Source organism: Berghia stephanieae, chromosome 8 (genome assembly GCF_034508935.2).
Source record: "Berghia stephanieae isolate SIO BIC M18660-M18661 chromosome 8, UCSD_Bste_1.3, whole genome shotgun sequence".
Taxonomy (NCBI): domain Eukaryota; kingdom Metazoa; phylum Mollusca; class Gastropoda; order Nudibranchia; family Aeolidiidae; genus Berghia; species Berghia stephanieae.
The window spans coordinates 18,032,035-18,041,114 of NC_088367.1; positions in this window are offsets into that span (position 1 = coordinate 18,032,035).

Here is a 9,080-nt window from a genome sequence, read left to right on the forward strand (position 1 = left end):
ATAACTAATTAAACTGTTAGAATTGCTTGTCGTTTACTGTCATGTACTGTATATTGATTATATTGCCAAAATAGATATGACGAATACGTCTGTTGACGTCTCTTAAAGGTATTACACCTGCATGTGTACCGTCTCTATGACACATAACCAAGTATTATAGACACGCGATTCACGCATAGTTAACCAAATAATAATAATAATAATAATAATAATAATAATAATAATAATAATAATAATAATAATAATAATAATAATAATAATAATAAAAACAAAAACAAACAACAAAAAACAAAATAAACGTACCATGTGAGAAAATTTCATGAGACGTTCCACAGCTAGTCAAACGCGTTTGTTGTTGTTGTTGTGTGTGTGAAGTTAATGCGAGCATTCAAAATAAGTTTAAAACCAATTTTAGAAATCCCCATTCTCTTTTGTTGGATAAAAAAAAAGTAAGTAAATGAGCTTGGCGTCGACCATGTATAAATAAATCATACATTCCCTTTTTTCATTCCTAATTGGGAATTTTCCTTTAGGATCTATTCCAACGGAAGACTGGGATAACCCAGACGTCAGCCGCAGTGTAGCGCCGCAAAGTGAGTTAAGGCTAGGTGACCCACAGCGCGGCGGGTAGTCGAACTCGGTACCTTTCGAGTTCGAAGCAAATGCCATACGGCTGAGCCACGCTGCCCCAAACCGTCCCTTGAATGTCATCATTGGGACGTCTAAACGTTTTGTATGTTGTACCATCCACCTAAAACTGACAGCTGGATTAACTATTCCACACTATTGTAATTTCACCTACATGCTCATGTTATCAAGTCTGACAAAAGAACGTAATAACGGACTTAGCATAACATAATTGGAAAATGAGAATGTGTTCGCGTTTGTTTGTTTGTTTTCATTACATTTACACGAATGAAGCGTTTGTTCTGAGTGTCTCCATTACATGAACGAGGTGTTTGTTTGAATGTTTCCATTACAAGAACGAGGTTTTTGTTTGAATGTTTCCATCACATTAACGAGGTGTTTGAATCTTTCCATTACATGAACGAGGCGTTTGTTTGAATGTTTCCATTACATTAATGAGACCATACGAATTTGTAAATTAAATTATACATACGTTAATTGTCACACTCGAGTATGTATAATAAATTAATGCATTCGTTATTGTAGTCGTTATAACCTAATACTAATAGTATTATTAACTGTCACAGCTTAATGTTCAATGTCTTATGCATAAAAATAAAATAATTTATTAATTATATCTTTAAAAATGGAAGATTTGCTTTGTTGTAATAACACAACTTATTTTGTAAGTTTGGGCGATGCACTAATATTAACTTGCAGGAGGCAATCCATAAGACCTTCTATCCAACTATCATGTCCTTTTCTAGTCGTTTCCGTTTTTTAAAAAGGCGATATAGTTTTTTCCTAAAGTCTCTATGAGAGAGGCAGTCGGATGAGCATGTGAAGGAATGCTTTCTGTAAGATGCACCTTCTTCCCCCCAATCCCGAAAACAATTTTTTAAATGTGTTTAAAGCACTTTACAGATGGTCCATGACAAACAGCAACATGTAGAACGAGACATGAGGCCTGTTAGGCGATATTACAATTTTTTTCCGACAGACAACGCTGTTGACGGCCAGATACTCATTTTACACCTGAGTACGGTGAAGAAATGAGTAAAGAGCCTTTTCCAAGGACTCAACTATGCGCCGAGCGAGGCCGAACCCAGGACCGAAAGCGCAGTGTCATACCACAAAGCCGCACCCTGGAGACGTCATGGTGAACTAGTGCACTGTGTTGCCTTCGATAAGGTATATGAATAGATTACTACCGAAGACTACTTTTCCTGTTGTTTTCCCTTTTGTCAAGTGCCTGTCAACGAAGCATGTTGCAGGCACTAATCTCTAAATTATGTATCCAAATGTTCTTTTGTCTGTACTATTTCTATTGTCCTTTTCAAAGGCGATTACTGACCTATAAGTAAAAGTGTTACTGTTACACTTACAGTACACGAGCAGTATATATAGAACTAAAAAGCTAATGTTAGTGTAGTGACTTGAGGAGAAAATGATTTTAAAATTCTTACATCATTGGGTAATGCAATAAAATTATTCTGATCAGTTGATTGTTTTTAGGGATGTGTTACTCTCTTTTACGTTGCTTGCGACACTGTTCGGATGGTGGGTAGAGTAGATAGATCATCTTTGCTGTATCACATACAGTGGAATACACATAAATCGACTTTTATTTAAAGTCAACACCTCATGTTGGTTCCAAATTTTCTGTTGGCCTTATCAGGATTCCATTGTATTTGTATATTATTTCCCTTTGCATAATGCTTTGTCTTTGTTATGGATTGAGATTGCCAGTGGCGGTTCTAGCCTATTTACAGTGGTGGGGCAAAGATGATTCGGTCATAAATATATATATATTATTTTTTATTTTATTTTATTTATTTATTTATTTTTTAATTAATTTTTTTTAATTATTATTTTTTTTCACCTTTAAAAAATAATATTTCAACCACAAATAATCACATTCACAATGAAATGACAATACAAGTAGATTTTAATTATTCCAAACGTAATCAAAACTGAATCACGAAAGAGAATACCACTAAAAAATAAAGCGACGAGACATAATGCGACAACACCTTGACAATACAAGTCCATTTCGTTCACTCGAAAAAAATTAAAGATTTGCTTTAATCCCTCAACGGCGAGATTAATATTTCTGTTACATTATTGGTTTTCAGTAGTATGTAGTAACCTTAAAGTTTTAATCGAGAAGCAACAACAGCGATATGACTCGAGTTTCATTCAGAGCTCAAATTGCATTTCACTGCTGTCTTGATGATTAGAGTGATTGTGCCGGTGGTGGTAGTGGTTGGAATAGTGGTAGCGGTGGTGGTGGTGGTGGAGGAGGATGTAATTATGGTAGTGGTTTTGGTGGTGCTGTTGGTTAGAATGATAGTTGTGGAGACGATGACGGAAATGTTATGATGATGTTGATATTGTTTTTATTGCTATTGTAGTACTTGTTGTTAATATTGTTGTTGTTGTTAATGATGAAGATAATGATGATGATGATGATGATGATGATGATGATGATGATGATGATGATGATGATGATAATGATGATTATGATGACAACGACGATGTCGTCGACAATGATGGTTACCATACGATATTACAAAGTTTATTCAATCTTAGGCTTTCGACAATAAATCATACAATTTGATGACCACATGAAAGTGGGAAAAAAATGGTAAATGGAACCAAACAATAAACTGATACCATTAATAACCACACAAAAATACAACAATAGTAATACCACCAATACGTACAATAATAATAATAATAATAATAATAATAATAATAATAATAATAATAATAATAATAATAATAACAATAATAATATTACCATCATCATTACTACCACCACCATCATTACTACTACCACCACCGCTACCACTATCACTACCACCATCACCATCATTATTACGTTTCCAATCATTTTTTCTCGTTTAAAAAAAATTGATATCTATCAAAACAGTCGAAATTCCGGTCATTTTTTAAAAGGGTAGTTAAAATATCTACGATTTTATTAGCCCTGAAAACTACGATTTTTATTTTCCTATTTCAAGTAGGCAGCTCTGCTATGACAAGTACTCGTATCAGTATCAGTTCCATAGTCAAAATAAGACAAATAAAAACAAAGTTTATTTAATCTTAGGCTTTCGCCAATACTTCATACAATACAATTAAGACAAAATAATGTTACGAATTTCTCCTCATGCATTCGTTAGACTATAACAATAACGACCGTGTTATCTTTACTCCTTACCCAACCAACCCGAGCTTCCCGCCTCTTCATCGCGAACTATCTTATGTATGTATTAGCTTCAGGACGGGCAAGTACGGAATCTGCCCACCCTTCCGTATTTCCTCTATAAGTCAGTTAGAATTCAACTCTCTCCTTTTCTCAGAAGAGTATTTCTCGTATACTAATTCAAATGTTGAGCAAACCAAAATGGTGGTTGTATTTTATATATTTATTTAGTCGTGACTTTTGAATAAAAGTGTTTTGTTTTATTATACGGAATACAATAGAAAATTACATTGTTTTGCAAAATTATTTTGTCTGGCAATAAAAATACAGGGGTAATTACTTTAAGAATTTAAAAAAAAAAAGAACTAACAAATTAATTTGTTAAAAAACAAAACAAAAAAAAAACAAAACAACAACAACAAAAAACAAATAAGAAAACAATTTAAATAAATGAGTTTTGAGAAGCACTAAAGAAAACGAGAAAAAAAAGAAAAGTTTAAATGGATAAACAAATATATAAAAACAACACAAATCAATACTAAATTGATGTAAAATTAGTAAATTAATAAATTTAATTCAATACTGGAACATTCCCAAAGTCATTACATCAATGGTACCAGCACAAGTAAGGCAATAAATAAGAAAAAGTTCGTTTGCCAAAATCTCTATTTAGTTTTCACTGGTTAATAAGGTGGGCTCATTTGAATTAGCCCGACCTAGTACTAGAGAGGCCAGACAGCAAAAATCGGAGTTAGTTCACCGTCAGGCGACGAGACGATGAGATGACGATGTGGGCGGAGTGGAGTGGTTGGGGGGGGGGGGGGGGGGGGGTGATAAAAAAAGAACAGGAGCGTATCCTGGTTTATGCATTAAGGGATGCATGGTGATTCGCAATCTATCAAAAATACACACAAATTGATTTCAGTACGAAGTATAAAGTTTAAGTAGTAACTTTTGAAATTATCTAATTTAAATTTGATTATTTCAGACCTGGTAATACAGCATATAACTTGAAAAAACAGGCTGGTATTTGCCCACCCTGCCCATTATTACCAGCCGTCCCTGGAGATTGCTCCGTTTTTTCCTGGTCCTGGTAGAGATCCTCGGCCGAAGAGGAGACAATGGCCTGCAATAATTCCTTTTTTCCTTGTAAATCATCTTTATAATATCTTTAAGGCATTTACTATTATAGTTTAAAATATACAAAACCCAGGAGATGCCAGAAATCGTGCTAAAATCCGATGCTCATGGGAGGTAACCAATCCATACCCCGCTCTTCAAGTATTATTTCCAGCCTTACTTCCCTTGAAAGTGTTACCGCTCGTTTAGAGTTGTCAGGATTAATGGGCTGTTTGATTATTATTATTATTATTACGTATTTGGTTTATATATATATATATATATATATATATATATATATATATATATATATATATATATATATATATATATATATATATATATATATATATATATGTTTTGTTTTAAACAAATTTAAAAAAATGTTTTAATGAATTTCCTTCATTTCATACAGAGAAGAAAAAGACAAGATATGGGGAAAAGGGGCCTTTAGTTCTGAATTCTTTTTGACGGAGTCTACCGTGACCATCATTAGTTAGGAAGAAAACATACACAATCTCAAACACACACAAATGCGCCATTGATAAGCACGTCCTATATTATTCCAACACGACAAAGACCTTTTCTTGTGATGACACGCGACCACAAACTATACTATACTACTTGCCTAATGGACCAAGAAAGTACTCCATCCAACCCAACTCAACAAAACTCACTAATTTTTAATGTGTTCACGATGCTTTAGATGCCCTTTTAAAAAGTATTACCTTGTATCAAATAGGGCTTTTTTTTTTACACTGCGTGTTGAAAAAGCGTGCTGTAATAAGCATCATGTAGAAAAAATTCGGTCACCCAGCTCCAGAGCTAGCGAGAATCCATCTAGTAAACTATTACAACTGCGCTTTGTAAGCATTTGAGCGTAATCTTTCATAGCGGGATATTTTGATTGTGCCAGAAAATTGAATGGTACCTTTACATCACTTCGGCGGGAGCATAGGCCATTGACGAATCATCTCCATCCTTTCTGGCTGCCCTCCATTTTAAGTTTTAAGCCTTCAGTTTTTAGACCTACCACTAATGCCCTCCTCCATCTGTTCCTATACCACCCTCTTTTCCTTGTTCCATGCAAAAGTCTGCCCGACTAAGGAACTGGTTCAAGTAGGGAACAAATGTAGATTCAAAAAGCATACCACCATCAGTGTACTTTGAGATCACATAAATGCCCCATCTTGAGGGAAGCGCATGTCCCCATTAAGAAAGAGGAACACACTCAAATGTTTACAAATCATATATGTAATACAAAACAATACAGTGCATAACAGAGAGATGATTTACAAGACAAACAATTATCATCTCTCAAAACTCTAACTATACATTCGACTGCTTTTCTTCAAGCCAGGGCTAGGACAAAACAAAGTAATCCCATTCCAATTCCAAGACAAAGACAGAAAGCAACTCGGAAAACAGATTTAGGGGAGAGAGGACACAGCGTGACCTCCTGCCCACCCGTGCTTAATGTGGGCTAATGCATTGTATTTGGAGATAGTGAGTTCCCCTGTTATTGTTATAACCGATTAGCTCTTAAAGTCCACACTATAGTAAATGTTACTAAAGCAAAGAGGGAGAAAAAAAACCCCGGGTATTTTAAAAATTAGTTATAACCTGGTTCCCGTTATACCCGAACCTGTTATACACGAGTTCCACTGTACTTCTAATATGTACAACAATGAATCCCATAATTTGGGTCATTTATATTATACCTGCAAATAAGGACACATCGTTGTGGACCCATGAAGACTCCACTAGCCCCAGGGTAGCCAGTGTTCCTCTGCCCTAAGAAAGTATGACAAAACTTTACAAAGGATTAAATTATAATATGCAGTGACGAACATTGTAAGAGAGTACAAACCCTTCTTTTTAGAAACAATTTCGTAAGTCCCTTTTTCCATTTTCACTGTCTGAAGGAGTTTGTTATAATAATATAGGCGTTAGAGTGTTGAGATAAATTATATTATAAAAATTATCTTGTTCATATACTGTTTTTTTGGCTGGGTTTTTTCAAGTCAAAGTTTTGCCTTAGCTCTAGTAAGGTTCTTTTCACAAGAGGAGGCAAAATGATTTAAGCGCATGTTATTTTTTTTTTCTGTGGAGGATGATTTTTTTTTAAATATAATTTTTTTCCATCTTCTTTGTAAGGGCAGCCATTACCATCATGTTGGCAACAAGCACTGCACAATGTTGTATGCGCTCAGAACGGACGTGAATTGCTCATGATTTGATGCTGTCACTATTACTTCTAACAAACAGTAGTAAAGATTAAATGTCAATGTCCATCAGATTTTCAGAAGCCAAGTACTAGGTTAGGTAGGAACAGCTGGGATCTACTCTTCTTTTTTCCATTAAGGACGGTGAAAATCGGTCTAGCCGCTACTCAAGGGACTTTGTTATGGAGTTTATATTAAAGTAAGATTATGTATAATAAAGCACGACTGAAAATTGTGAAGAAATCAAGGGATGTTACTCATACAAGAAAACACAAGCTTTGTCACATCTGAATTGCTTCCCCTTTATCACAAAATGAGATCATGATGTGGAACATTTCCTTCTACATTACAGTAATAATCCTTGAACAGGTGAGAATCCTTGAACAGGTGAGGATTTATTAGCATATTACTATTACAATTTCTGATTGGTTTTGAATAATGCTATGTAGCATGACTTGAGTGTGTGACAAGCATATTACTTTTTTCAAGTTAAGTTTATGTTTGTAAGGGTTTTACAGTACTTGTAACACATAGATCGTTTCAAAGTCAGTAAAGAGGAATAAAATCTGATGGGTAAAAAATTCTAGATTTACAATTTAAAGCACAGAGAAAAAGTTTGAAAATGGGGATTGGTTAAAAAAAACAAAAACACGAACAGATGTGAATAGCAAGAACACACTATCGGTGTAGCCTATTTTGTTGGGGTCCCCTAAAAGTCTCAACTTGACACAAGTACAGGATCCCACTCAAATGTTTACAAACCATTATATATTCAAAACAAAAAAGTAACTATATAACAGAGAGATGATTTACGAGGAAAATAAATATCATCTCCCAAAACTATAACTATTTATATACAATTGACTGTTTTCCTCCCATTTGAGGACTGCAGTATGGTCAGGACATAACTTAACCAAGTAATCTCATTCCAAGACAAGACAAAGAGCAAGTTAGGAAACAGATATGAGGGAAAGAAAACACAGTAAGTACCTCCCTGCCCACTATTGGAGGACAAAAGACCCAGTACTTTCATTTTGGCTTTTTAAAATAATAAGCTGCGAGTAAAAACGTGAAAGCAACTCTTCTGTCACATAGTAAGTTTGCATTCAAATGATTGAGTTTGTAGATTAAAATAAGGCAATTTCAGCTATTATTGATTTTTTTTTTTCAGTCATTGTCATATTAGAGATATGGAAACGGACAAGTTAAATAATCAAATATCTGCTTTCACAATCACAAAAATAGAATGTTAGTCAAAGGAGATAATAATAAAAATAATAATAATAATAATACTTATGCTGAAAATTTATATAGCTCTATAACTCCGAGACACCAGACTCTAGTGCTTAAATTACAAATTACTTTGGCTGAAACATTCCACACACACACACACACACACACACACACACACACACACACACACACACACACAGACACAGACACAACACAAACCAGACCTATCTTGCTTCTCATATCATCTACTAAAATCGAAACAGATATGTTTTAAGCAAATGTATAAAAATAGAAAAAGACTCTTTTTCACAAATGCTCTGTGGTAAGGCGTTCCAAACAGAGGGTCCAAAATGAGAAAAGGATCTCATTCCAGCATTTTTCCTTAATCGAGGGACAACTGGTTTGGTGGAATCACTGGCCGAATGTAAGGGGCCGGGTTTTGAATATCTTTCAATTAGTTCCGAAAGGTAGGAAGGGGCAGTACTTTCAAGACAATGATACACTAAAACTCAGGCTTTGAATTTAATCCTTTGCTCAACAGGCAACCAACGCAGGTCATGAAGCAGAGGTCTGGCAGAATCGCACCTATGCTTCAGTTATAAACATTGATCAGAATAAAACAATTCAACAACAAATCTACCTCAACTTCTCTTTGTCTTACTTTT